Here is a 13,716-nt window from a genome sequence, read left to right as displayed (position 1 = left end):
CCTCAGCGTCCCCCCTCAGCGTCCCCCAGCGGCGCAATCACAGCCATTAAAATTCATTTAACACAGATCATATTGTGCCGCGTCGTGATGTTATTAAAAATTAGAAATAAGTCTGAACTGTAGTGTAAATTTTTTTACTAGATTTCAACTGGGATTATTTTTAGCATGGAATATTCAGTTTTTTTTCACCTGCCTCATTTTAGTTAGAGAATCTATAAGACGTTCAGACTCCAGACTTAACCATAAAGAATGAAAAATACTTAGCCATCAAATATTTACATATAATTTTTTTGGACTTATTCATCTTAGACTGAAAAATTTATCTAAGTTCAATCTAATACAAATCAAGTCAGGCAAAACCATAAAGAGCGACAAAACTATATCAAGTATTTTTACTTGATGGCAGAACTTTGCCTCTCTTTGTGGTCTTATCTGACTCAATTTATATTAATTTGGACTCTTGATAAACTCTACAATTAAAACAAGTAGATCTAAGAAATTAGGTGTTGCACTCAGATTTTTTTAAAAAAAGAATAGTTCTTTTTTTTTTAAAAAAGGCAATTAAATAGCATGATGATATGGCATATTGGGAGCTCTTAGATCAATCTGATGGTAGATATTGGGACGCTGAGAGACGCTGAGAGATGCTGCCGCTGAGAGAATCCAGACCCGCGAAGATGGGCTTATGAGATGATTGCAATGGTTTTTTCCCCCTCAATAAGAGAAAAAGGTGTTAATTTCTGTTAGCACGAGGGCGGAGATAGCTCTTTTTTTTTTTTTTTTTGCCAAAGAAATGTATTCATATCATTCAAAGAAAAAAAAAGTCTCCAGAACATCAACACAAAAACCAGAAAAAAGAACTAGCTCCAAGGCCAAAAACTGTCAGCAACAAAACACAAAACGAGAATTCTAAATGAAAGTGAGATGGAACACCCTGCAGCTGAATAATGCAAGCCAACGTCCAATGCTTCAACAAAAAAGAAAACGGCTATAGAAGGTGGTAGTCTTGAGACTTGCTCAATAAATGAGCCCAACTTATTTAACGCCGATGCTGCATCTTCAATCGCAGCTTTAATCCACGCCCTTGAAACAAGAGAGGAAGGAATGCATTGGAATCCAAAATGGACCTCCAGGACACGCAGCATACAGGAACTAGTCCATACATCATTCAGCCTAAGAACACCAACATCTAACCACAACACTATTTATAACCAAGATAAAACCAGAGACTTCAGAAGACAATCATATTCTCCAGGTGGAACCCATCTCCAATCATCCTGCTTCTTTAGAATAACCTGTCCCAAGTTTGCATAATTTCTTTTCTTGCAAATAATAAAGGCAAACCAAAAATACAAAGGTAATACTAGTTCCATGGCAGATCCACCTCTATCAGTGAGAGAGCAGTATTGCAGCCATAAACTCTACTCATAATCAACATAAAAGGACCAGGTTAGATTCTCAGCTAAAATGATAGTAAATAGATGGATAATTACATTCCAAATCAAATCTAGCCTCATTCGACTCTCCTTTCCTTCCATTTCTTTCCTATGTAGAGGATAGTTATTATATATTTCAGAAGCTCTCCTCAACCAGTTCTAGCTCATCAAGATGATACAAAATTTCAACAAACAAATCAGGAGCAAGCAGGAATTAGCATACCTTAGAGACATCAGGTTCAGAAAGCCTTCATCACTATACTAGTACCACCTTGGAGTCAACGAATGCATAAGCCATGAGATAGCTCCAACTTAACTTTGAATGCTCACCGTCTTTGGATCAAAAAAATAGAGCTCTCAAATTGACGCTATTGCAATAGAGATTGCTTCTGCATATTTCTTCTACTAGTGAGACGTCAGCTTTTGCAAACCGATCATCCTCACCACTCTTCAATCTTCACACCGCAACCTTTAACGTTCTCAATCTCCATCGCTCTGACATTTTTTCTATTAGGGATTTACCCTCAAATAACTTGGCTCTGCCTTGGCCCATCAACTCTCAGTCCTAATTTCTCAGATCTATAAAACAAATGCTTCTCCATTTCGCTCCTAACAAGCTCGAAAAAACACAAACTGCGACACACACACGTCTTCAACTCACCCACATCGTCGGACGTCCTCTCCTACGGCAGATGCTGGAGAGAGGCGCCGAAAAAAGAAGTCCCACTAACGAAGAGAAATAGGCTCCCACAGAGGTAAACCCTAGGAGAGAAACTCAAACTTTAATACTACCTGCGTTTTTTTATTTTTTATTTTGATCCTAAATATAAGACTCCAATCTACTTTGTCTTTTATATTTATATTTTTTTTTTCAACGTAGCCCTTCTAACAATGATAGTTCTAGTCAATACACTTGATTAATAAGGATATTTTAGAAAAAACAACACTTATTTAGGATAAATAACTAACTCAACTTACTTCTTTAATCTCCTCAAATTAGTCAACTGGCTCTTATAATTAGGATCGGAAGTAGTATATTAAGAATAAAATTGTACCACTAAATATTTAAAGTTGTTATGGGTGCACCTTAGTCATAAAATTTTAAATATTAACAAAGTAGTCTCATACGTATTGAGTTTCATTATTTAAAATAATATTTATCGGCATAAAAAATCATTATTTAATACTAATTAGTAGGGTCATAATCATAAGATTATAAAAGTATTTATAAAATTAAGAAACTAAACTGAAATTTGATATAAAATTAAATAAACAAACATGAGCATAGATTAAATCGAATTGAACAAATTTAGAAAACAAAACCTAACCGAACTAAAATATCATGGTATTGTTTGTTCAATGTAGATTGATTTAATTTAGGGAAAATGTAAATAAAACGATATTTCAATTTGGAAAACCCCAAATAATCACCTCAGTAAGATAAATTCCATTTTAGTCACATATGACTAACTAGGAATTTTGAAATTTGCTAAAATAACCATATTTTCCTTATGTCATTTGTACTTATTCTATGAAAATGTTTTGAAAACAAGTTGTTAATCACATCATCAAATTTGTTAATATCGTGACATAACCTGTTAATTGAAACATCCTACTTTTAACCCCTCAAGTATACCATTGGAGTGTTATGATTCAAGCGATCACAAAACAAGCTTGTAGATTGCACTTTGTGATGGTTCTTGAGTTACTGTTTATTGGTAAATTTTAGATTTTTAATCAAACTTTGAGCAATCATAACTCTTAACACACACATCCGTTTTAAGTGATCTACCACTTGTTTTAAAGCTTAGGATGTGTACTTAATTATGTCAAATTTCATGGGCAGAGTTAGTCATTTGCCATATGTCTACTCTGTCACTATTTTGGGGCTTGATCTTTGCATATGACCACTTGGCTTTTCTTTCTCCCTCTTCTTTTCTCTCTAGAAATCATTTTACCAGAGCTTTCCCAAGGTTTTCTCTTAAAAATGAGGGGTGGGGAATGGATATTTATAGAAAACAAGACTAAATCTGGGCTGTTGATCTTAAAAATGTGTGACTTGATCTGAACCGTCCATTTTCTCTTTTAATCTTATGGTGACAAGTGTCCTATGACATCATGCTTACCTCATCATGATGACATTATGCTTACATCATCAATCCACAAGCTTTTAATCCAACCGTACATGTGTCTTACATCCGACCGTACATGTGTCTTGCACTGACCATACATGTAATATCTTCTTTTCCCATCTAACCGTATACTTGTTTCTTCCATATTCCTTCATTATTTTCGCATTAAATTAGGAACGAAATTAATATAAAATTCATGCAAAATACAACCCTTAGGCATTCCTTCACCTATCTTGCCATTCTACACCAAATATCGTACTTTTTCGGGTCCTGACTTTCCCGGGACCACTGGGACATGTTATGGTACCATTTTCTCACCTCAAATAAATCCACATGGCATTATATAACATGCCCAAAGAGAGAGTGATACTCTTCCCTTGTTCTTCCGTTAAAATAATTAAAATAATTAATAATATTTATTTCGGAGTGAACTTGACCGAATTCTTTCTACTAGTTTCCGACTCCGAGAATCTGTCTCTAGGTACCAATACTATTTATTCATCACTGGGAATTCCTCTAATTTTTCTTAAGCCAAAAGTCAACCTCTAGACATTTGACTTTGCTTTTTTCAGATAGTATATAAATAAGCTTTAAATTCTATTAAAGCCAACCTCTTCGCTTTTTAGGGACGAAATTATTTTTAAAACCTATGATAATTCCTCAAGTATCTTTTCCCATTTCCTTTCAATTATCTGAGGCCTCCTTATAATTTAAATAATTCATTTTTAATAATATTCAAAATCAGTCAAAACCCTGGGAATTCCACAATTTCCTTCCAAGGGCATTTTTGTCATTTTTAGCCTCATACATGCCTCTGTACCTTATTCCTATTTTTTTAAAATTTTTCTGAAGTGTTCAGGCCTTAACCTACAATTTCTCATTTTCTGGGGTTTTTTTATTTTATTTTCAGGCATAATTTCTATTTTTGCCCTTACTAGCCTAAAACTTTACAAAATTACAATTTTACCCCTGGTTTGGCTTAACCTCAAAATTCACCTCCTTAAGGCTTCCAACAAAACCTTTGACCTATAATTATCTCTATTTCTCATTCTTGGGTCCCGAGACTTCTTCTGAGTCTCTAACTTTCTCTTTTCTCAGTCCCAGAAAACTTTACCTTTGTATTTAGTCCCTAGGAATCCTGCTGTCCTTCCAGAGAATCTCTGGGACCTTTGCCAAAAAGGGTCTGGCAGCCTACTCATTTCAGACTAATTTCGGTACTTCTAGGCCCAAAATTCGAGATGTGACATTAACCACATTACAAAGTTAAAAAATTCCTAATTCATTAAATGTTCATTTAGATTAGTGGTGAACAATTGTGATTTTATATTATTAAAGTGACACTGGCTATAATTGATGTTGGTTATCATGATTTCTGTTTGTATATGTTTTTTCGTAAGTGACTTTGAGAATTGTGATTATGATTAGTTTTCATTTATTAAAATAACTTATGGATGTATAATTACCAAAAGTCATGAATTTAATAAATATTATTAATATAATCATTTGATAAATATTATTAAATATAATCATTTAGGGAGAGACTTTTGGAAGACTGTGGTAAGATAGATTGGAGAAAATTTAGTTGATAAAAATTGATTAGGATTTTTCAAACACATAAGCTACTCTTTGGTGCTTATTCTAAAAGTGCAGTGGAAAAGTGAATCATGGTTAATCGGGATTTTGTAGGGATTACTCAAACAAGATAAACATGCTTCATAATCACTTATTTAGATTCAAATGGAGAGCTTAACCAAATAGGCACTAAGCACTAAAAAATCTCTCAATGCCAAAATACCTTATAGATCATGTGGTGAATAGCATTATTAAAGTTATTAATATCATTACAAGAATTGTTAACCGTATTACTAAAGTTGGAAAACTCTCACTTTCACAACTTTCTAGAAAACATGTTGCTAATTGTATTACCAATTTATTAATATTATTACATAACTTGTTAATCACGTTACAGAAGTTAAAAAATTCTTAATTTATTATGCACTTACTAATCTCTCAAAAACTTTGTGACATGCATGTGAAAGCCCAAGAATCATCTATGCATTTAATTATTTCATTTATGTCTACTATTAATTCAAATTCTATCATAACTTGAATAAAGCAAGCTATATTCAACTTTAACAACCCTTGTAATGAGATTAACAACTGTAACAACAATATTCACCAAATTATTTGAGAGATATTTTAATTTTGAGAGATTTTTGAGTGACTAATAAATTGTGAATTTTTCAACTTCTATAACATGATTGACAAGTCAATGTAACGGTATCAACAAATTTGGTAACACAATTAGCAACATATTTTCCTAGAAATTGTAAAAGTGAGATTTTTCTAATTTCAAAATGGTTAACAACTCTAATAACTTTAGCTATCATATCATCTAAGAGGTATTTTGATTTTGAGAAATTTTTGAGTGATTAATAAATTTAAAAATTTTCAACTTCTGTAACGTAATTAACAAGTCATGTAACGGTATTAACAAGTTTGGTGACACAATTAACAACTTGTTTTCAAAATATTTTCATAGAATAAGTATAAATAACATAAGGGTGGCAATATGGCTATTTTAGCAAATTTCAAAATTTCTATTTATTTCAATAGGCTTGTGTGACTAAAATAAAATTTCTCTTATTGAGATGACTATTTGCAGTTTTTAAAATTGAATTATTATTTTATTGTCATTTTTTCTTTTAATTTATTTGGCCGATTGAGCCTAATAATTTTGTTTACCTTTATTTTTGCAGAAATGCTAAAGTAGACATGCAGAAATCTAATTAGAAAAATTCATCAAACTGAAAAATAATGGACTTGAGACTAATCTTCGTTGAGTAAGGAGCATGAAGGTAAAGGCCCTCTCAACAAATGTCCTTCTCGGGATTTGAACTTTTATTCTTCTCCCGACGGGAATGAGATTGCTTACTATCTCAACTAATAACATGTTGATAAAAATAAAAAGAAATAAAATTACGATAAAGTAAATTATGGAATTATAATCAATTAATAAATAAAACTCATTTGAACTATACAAAGAAAAGTACTTAAGTCAAGTTGTTTGTATCAATTATGTCAAGTTTTCTAGTAAAAATAGCCAATTTTTTTATGTGAATTTATAATTAAATATTATTATCTGCTAGTATTTCAAAAATATAACATGTATAAATGCACATTCAGTCCTCATTACCATCAATGAGCAACATGTGCTCATTGTTGTAATACAATATAAACCATTCAAAATTTAATATAGATAATTGAGATTTGAAAATTTTAACATGCAATTTTTTATGATAAATTTATTTTGTAAAAAGTTTAGTTATAATATTATCTTTATTTTAAATTAAATATCTATTAAAATAAAAAATTAATTACAATATTAAAATAATTAAATTAAAGTTGGACACTTAAAAGTCAATAAAAATGGTCCAAAATTAAGATGTCCATGAGCATGAAATGTGCTCATAGTACATGGAATTGAAGAACTTAACATAATAATAAAAAAATTTGATATAAGTATTGTCTTTTATATTTTATCTTTTTTAAGAAAAAAACTATTATTTTGTTAAGTTCGATTTCGTGTATTTAAAATTTTTATTTTTATTATTTTCCTCCTATGACATTTTATCTTGGAGCTAAATAACTTTGATTGTATTTTGTTCTAATTATACGAATCTCACATTTCTTTCAAAATCATACACTTAGGTCTAAACTTTTAACTCTATTAATGATATTTTAAAATTTATATTATAATAACTTCTATTTTCTAATTTGTCCTCCGTAGTAAGAAAAATCTCTCATTTTTAAAAAAAATATTTTAAAGAGTTTAAATTTTTTCTTAATTTTATTTTTCTTTTGACAAAAATTATTTGCTTATATTTTTTTATCATAATTAACGTAGAAAAAAAAACTAATTGAATGAGATAAGAAAATGATATTGTAAATGTGCCTTGAGTAATTTTCTTATTTCATATTATACTTGTACCTGTGTTCAAATAAGAAATATTAGAACATGTATAAGTATAATATGAAATAAGAAAATGATATTGTAATTTACAAAATAGCTAGCTGCAAGAAGACTACATCCAACTTCTCAAAGTTGAGGAACTGAACGAGGTCCTTCTTGTTAATGGTGAAATTGTATGTTATATCTGAACCCACAATCCCTAGTGGCATATTGAAAGTAAGGGGGTTTTTCTATATTTCTACCATGAAATGAAGAAGCGCCAAACTTCTATACATAAGCCCAATGTGAGAAGGAAGAGGAGGAGAATAGGATCCGCGCTCTTTGTCGCCCTTCTTCGCTGCTACTACTGGCTTCCAACAAGTCTCTTTAGCCTAAGCTAGTGTACTGCCTTGACCACTACGAACCTTATCTACTGTTACCCTCACTTGATCCTTCAAAACTTTCTTACCATGGATCGTTGTGCTCGAGAATGCTCGACCATTAGCAACATGAAGAGATGAATCTTCAAAGTCCATATAGAGAGCACACGGCAGTCCATTGTCCTAGATAGGGTCAGGGCTAAGGTCAAGGTTAGACACTGTTAGCTGTTATGTCTGATTATTACTGCCCTTCTCACTTTTAATCATAGGTGAACCTTGAAACATAGAAAGAAATTACTTAAGGCATATTAAATAAATTTAAATGGATGAAATAAACCTTGAGAAGATTTGAGAAGATGTGTGATTATTACTTGTGACAATTTAGACACTTGAGGCATCTGGAATCCGATCATGCCCATCATCATCATAGCCTGTTGAAACTTGGCATCAAACTCCTCATACATCTTTTGCATCTCCGCCTTGTGTTCTTGATTGAGTTGAGCGAGAACTCTCTCCGTTTCTTCTTGTAATTACTGGTCAAGCTCCTCTTTAGATACCATGTCAGCAGAGGATGATACAGTACTTCTTCATGAACCAGGGCTAAAGAAATGTTTAATCCAATCCCTTTAGGGGCCCCTCTAACCCTACCGAGGCCAAATAAATGATAGATATCAAATAAATTTAATAAGAAACATCAAATAATTTATTTAGGTCTTACAATGATTATCATCCCAAATTCCTTCACGATGATCATCTCTAACAGTATAGTCATTATCTACCAAATCTAATTCAGCTGTTTTAGGTCGAGTAGTTGTGAAAGTCAAGGTTTCGTCAAGACTGAACTTTGAGTCACCGTCATCTCCACCAACTCCTTTCCTTTTACCTTAAAGCACGATAGACAACTTTTTCTTTGCTAGATCAGTGACATAAAACACTTGTTTTGCTTGATTTGCTAAAATAAATGACTCATCTCTATATCCAATCCTCTCAAGATCAACTGAAATAAATCCAAATTCTTCATTTACTTGCACAGCATTACTATTAACTTACTTACATTTCAAGATAGGTACTTTAAACTTGGTATAGCTAACCTATCATATCTCTTCTATTACTCCATAATAGGACATTGACGCTCATGTTCTTTTAAGCTAGCAAAATGCATAGCTTTGGCTATTACTATTACCCTGCTGTTCTATATAATACTCTTATCATCTTAGGTTTTGTGTAAAATGAATAACTATTTATGTTATATCTGCCCCAACACACAACCTCAAAACGAGGTCCTACATTTAGCCTTTGTATTGTCTCAAAAGGATTGTCATCCTTTAACACTTCTTGTATGAACCACTCTGCAAATGACTTGTTATGCTCATTAGCTAATTGCATATTATTCTTTTTTGGATTCAAGTTCGCTAGCATATTCTTGTGAGCATCCAAGTAAAACAAAACTTCATCCATGTTGTTTAATATAGATGTGCCTGCATTACAACTTCACGAGACATGGATCTCATTATGACACCCTATATTCCCTTACTTCTCCCCTGATCATATCAAGATTGAGAAAGTCCAACTGCTTTTACCCTATCAAGATATGCGTTACAAAATTCAACTGCCTCCTCAGCTACATATATCTCAACAATTAATACCTCAGACTGATAAGGATTCTTAGAGCACCTCTTTAGGATTTTCATGAATCTCTCAAATGGGTACATCCACCTTAAACACACAGGGCTATAAAATCTTATCTGTCGCACAAGGTGAGCTATCAAATGGACCATAATGTCAAAAAATGATGGAGGAAAGTGCATTTCTAATTGGGAGATGATCACATAACCTTTATTTTCTAATTTATCTAACTCAGCTAGATCAACAACTCTGTTGCAAATAGCATTAAAAAACATACAAAGTCTCATAATAGTGCTTCTCATATCGTTTTTCATAATGCCTCAAATAGCAACTAGAAGTAATTGTTGCATCAACATGTGACAATCATGAGATTTCATCTCTGTTATCTTTAAATCTTGCATTGAAACAAGGTTTCTCAAATTAGAAGAATAACCTTTTGGCACCTTAATGTTATTAAAAAAACTATAGAAACTTGTTTTCTCTTCCTTTGATAATTTGTGCATAGCTGGATATAAATAAGCCCTCTTAACCTCTATTTCTTGTGGGTGGAATAGTTTTCTTATTCCAATTTTGACTAAGTCGCATCTTACATTGATTCTATCCTTAATCTTTCCACTTATATGTAACGTGTACCAACAAAGCTCTCACACATGTTTGTCTCCACTTGCATCACATCTAGACTATGCCTCACATCAACACTTCGATAATATGGAAGATAAAAAAACATAGATCTTTTTTTTTTCTCACATATTCCTCTCACTAGTATTCTTCTTTTTCTTTTTACCGAGGATCACATTAACTCCCTCTATCGTTGATAAACCTCTTCTCCAATTAATGGTATTAGAGCCATTTGATATTTTTAGGAGCCATTAAATGCCTTCTTCAACCTACGATAACGGTGGTGTCGACTAAGAAACCTTTTGTGACTAAGGTAGACTGTCTTCTTTTCATGTTTGAGTTGCATGTAGTGAGTGCCTTCTTCACATATCAGACATACTTTATGACCCTTAACACTATATCCTGACAAATTTTCATATATTGGAAAGTCATTTATTGTGGTGAAGATCATGGCATGTAATTAAAGGTCTCTTATTGCATCAAACACATCAACACCTTCTTCCTATAATTTCTTTAACTCCTTAATTAAAGGTGTCAAATACACATTGATATCATTTTCCGGTTGTTTTGACCCCAAGGTCATCAAAGATAACATGATATACTTTCTTTTCATACATAACTAAGGAGACAAGTTGCAAATTATCAGGAGAACCAGCCAAGCACTATGTGTGCTACTAAGATTACCATATGAATTAATTCTATCTGTACACAATCCTAGCTAAAGGTTTCTTGGATCACTACCGAATTGAGAAAATTTTTATCTATTGCTTTCTATTGAGGAGAATCAGCCGGGTGATGAAGTTTTCTATCACATATTTTCTTATCGAAATACCATCGCAAGTTCTTTGCTTCTGTGGCATTAGCAAATAAACGCTTAAATCGTGATATTATTAGAAGATACCACAATACCTTCAAAGGAGGATCTTTGGTCATTTCATTATAATCACTACCGACTTTCTTAACTTTATATCTTGAAGTGCCATATTTAGGGCACTTATTTAACCCTTCATGCTCATTTTTGAACAATATGCAGTCATTATGGCACGCACTATCTTATATTCCAAACCCATCAGACACAAAATTTTTTTGTCTCATACATTCCTTTTGGAAGTGAATTTCCTTTTGGAAGAATATCACTAAACAATTTAAGCAATTCTGTAAAACTAGTATCGGTCCAACCATTTCTTGCCTTCAAGTTCATCAACTTCAACATAGTTGTCAACCTTATGTAATCATCTCTACACCATAGGTACAAAGACATCTCTGTATCACTACACAGGCTTTCACATGTGGGAAAGAACTGTGTAAAAGACTTAGACCTTATGTCACAAAACATATATGAAATTCTATCACCAAAGTCATCATTCACAGCCTTCTCCTTTCTAGACAGTGTAATCTTTCTAATTTTGTCATGCCATATCCAATTTGTATACCTCAAATTTATCCCATCACAGATAAGATGCTCTTTTATCTTAGAAATACTCTGCCGACTATTGTTTAAGCATTTGACATAAGGACAACAATACAAGCCATCTCTATTACTAGGGGTATTTCTCTGAGCAAATGCAAGAAACCTTTTTATCCCATCCTATTTTTTGCTAATTCTCTTAGCTTTCATCCAATTACGATCATTGTTCTATAGAGTCAATGAGCATAGTTGTACTGTCAAGCTCAATTCTAACTACAAATATTCAAATAAATAAAATAATTAAGTGTTAGTTAATAAATTAAAATTGACTAACACTTAATTACAAATTAAAAGGAATGTCTTTTTATTTTATAAAAATTTTGACAAAATTTTGAAAAATTCCTCCCCAGGATGCACAAGTATTTTATGTCTATTATATCAAGTTTTCTAAATAAGTGTTCTATTTTTAAAATATTAGTATTTATATACACTCACATGGGAAAAAATACGCATGGTCATATGTAATTGAAGAACTTAAAACTTGATCTGAGTATTTTTCTTAAAAATGTTATAAAAACAAAAATTTAAAATAAAAAGGAAACTCATTAAAATTTTTTAACATCCAACTCCTTTATTTAAAATTATAAATTTCGCTATTTTGTTTACCTTTGTTTTTGGACCCAAAAAACAGTGATTTGGATTCCAAACATGGGGTAGATTCGTCTAAAATTATGGGTTCCTAATATGGCTCCTTCATAAATTTGGGGTTGCCTTTTTTTCTTAATGCTCTTGTTTCGTATTTTTTCTTTCCTGATTCAGCTTTTAATTTTGAAACTTCGCATTTTCTTTCAGTTTTTCATGCTTAGGTGTTTTTGAAGCTCCAAAAGGAATAGAAACATCACTACTAGCACGCAAAAAGATAATGATAAAAAATAGGGAAAATCATTATTCTAGAAGAAAGTAAATTGTTGTCTTGTTTGACTACTTTGTAAGTTTCCTTGTGTGGAAACCAAATTTGATTTTAGTTCTATATTTTATTAGGAAGTTGTTTCAAATTTCCTTTTAATGAAGGAAAGCAAATTTAATTTTGCTTTTATATTTTATTAGAGTGTGTTTGGGATCAAGTTTTGTGATCCCAAACTGACTTTTCACTAGCAAAACTAGCTTCTGGCCACAATTTTTTGTTTGGAATCACGATGGAAAAAAAATGAGCTCTATGAAAATAAGTAGCTTTTTGTTAAAGTCATCTTTTGTTACTTGGGAGATGCATCACGGTGGGATGGGAAAAAATGAGCTTTATGAAATGGGATACTCTCTTTCTCTTGTCTCAAAAGAAGTGCCATTTGCATAGAAAATGACCATGCTATCCACATTTATTTGTTGTATATAATAAAATTTATATCTTTTTCAGTCATTTTACATTCAAACTTACTTTTTCATTAATCATCCAAATAAGTCTCAACTTTTCAAACTGATTTTTTTACAAAACTCAATCCAAACATAAATCACATTACACTATCTGACTTTTATCAAATCTGACTTCTATAAAAGTCAGATTGAAAAAAAAAATTTACTTCTCCACCGCTAATCCAAACACATTAGAAAGTTATCATCAAGTTTCCTTCCTGTGGGGGGAACTAAGTTTGATTTTGCTTCTAGTAATAAGTTGTTACCTAGATTACTTTATCTATAAATAAGAGTAGGAGGGTTATGTATTGGAGGCATTTGGATGAATGAAAATTTGAGCTTTTGAAATCTCTCCCTTTCTCTCCCTCTTCAAATTCTCTCCCTCCCTATATTCTATTCTATTCTCCCTCAATTTCTATTCTCCCTCTCCATTCTGTTCATTCCCTATATTCTATTCTATTCTCCCTCAATTTTTATTCTCTCTCTCCATTCTGTTCATTCGCTCTCTGTTTCTCCCTCTCCCACTTCTGTTTTTTTTTTCTCTTCCCCTTAAATCATTTCAGGTTGCATCTAATCAAATTTGTGTGATTGTGTTTTGCATCAGATATACATGTTGGGAGAATTACAATAAGATCCCAAGAAAGAAAAATAATTATTAAAAAGTTCTAATAATAACCTAAACAGTTTGTAATAATAAGTTTCAGAATAGTTTCAGAGTAGTAAACGACAACTTCTGAAATTTCTTTTGTAATTATTT

This window comes from Neltuma alba, unplaced genomic scaffold, assembly GCF_004799145.2.
Source record: "Neltuma alba isolate B1F8T4 unplaced genomic scaffold, ASM479914v2 tig00010174_pilon, whole genome shotgun sequence".
NCBI classification, from domain to species: Eukaryota; Viridiplantae; Streptophyta; class Magnoliopsida; order Fabales; family Fabaceae; genus Neltuma; species Neltuma alba.
This window is presented reverse-complemented; position numbering follows the sequence as displayed.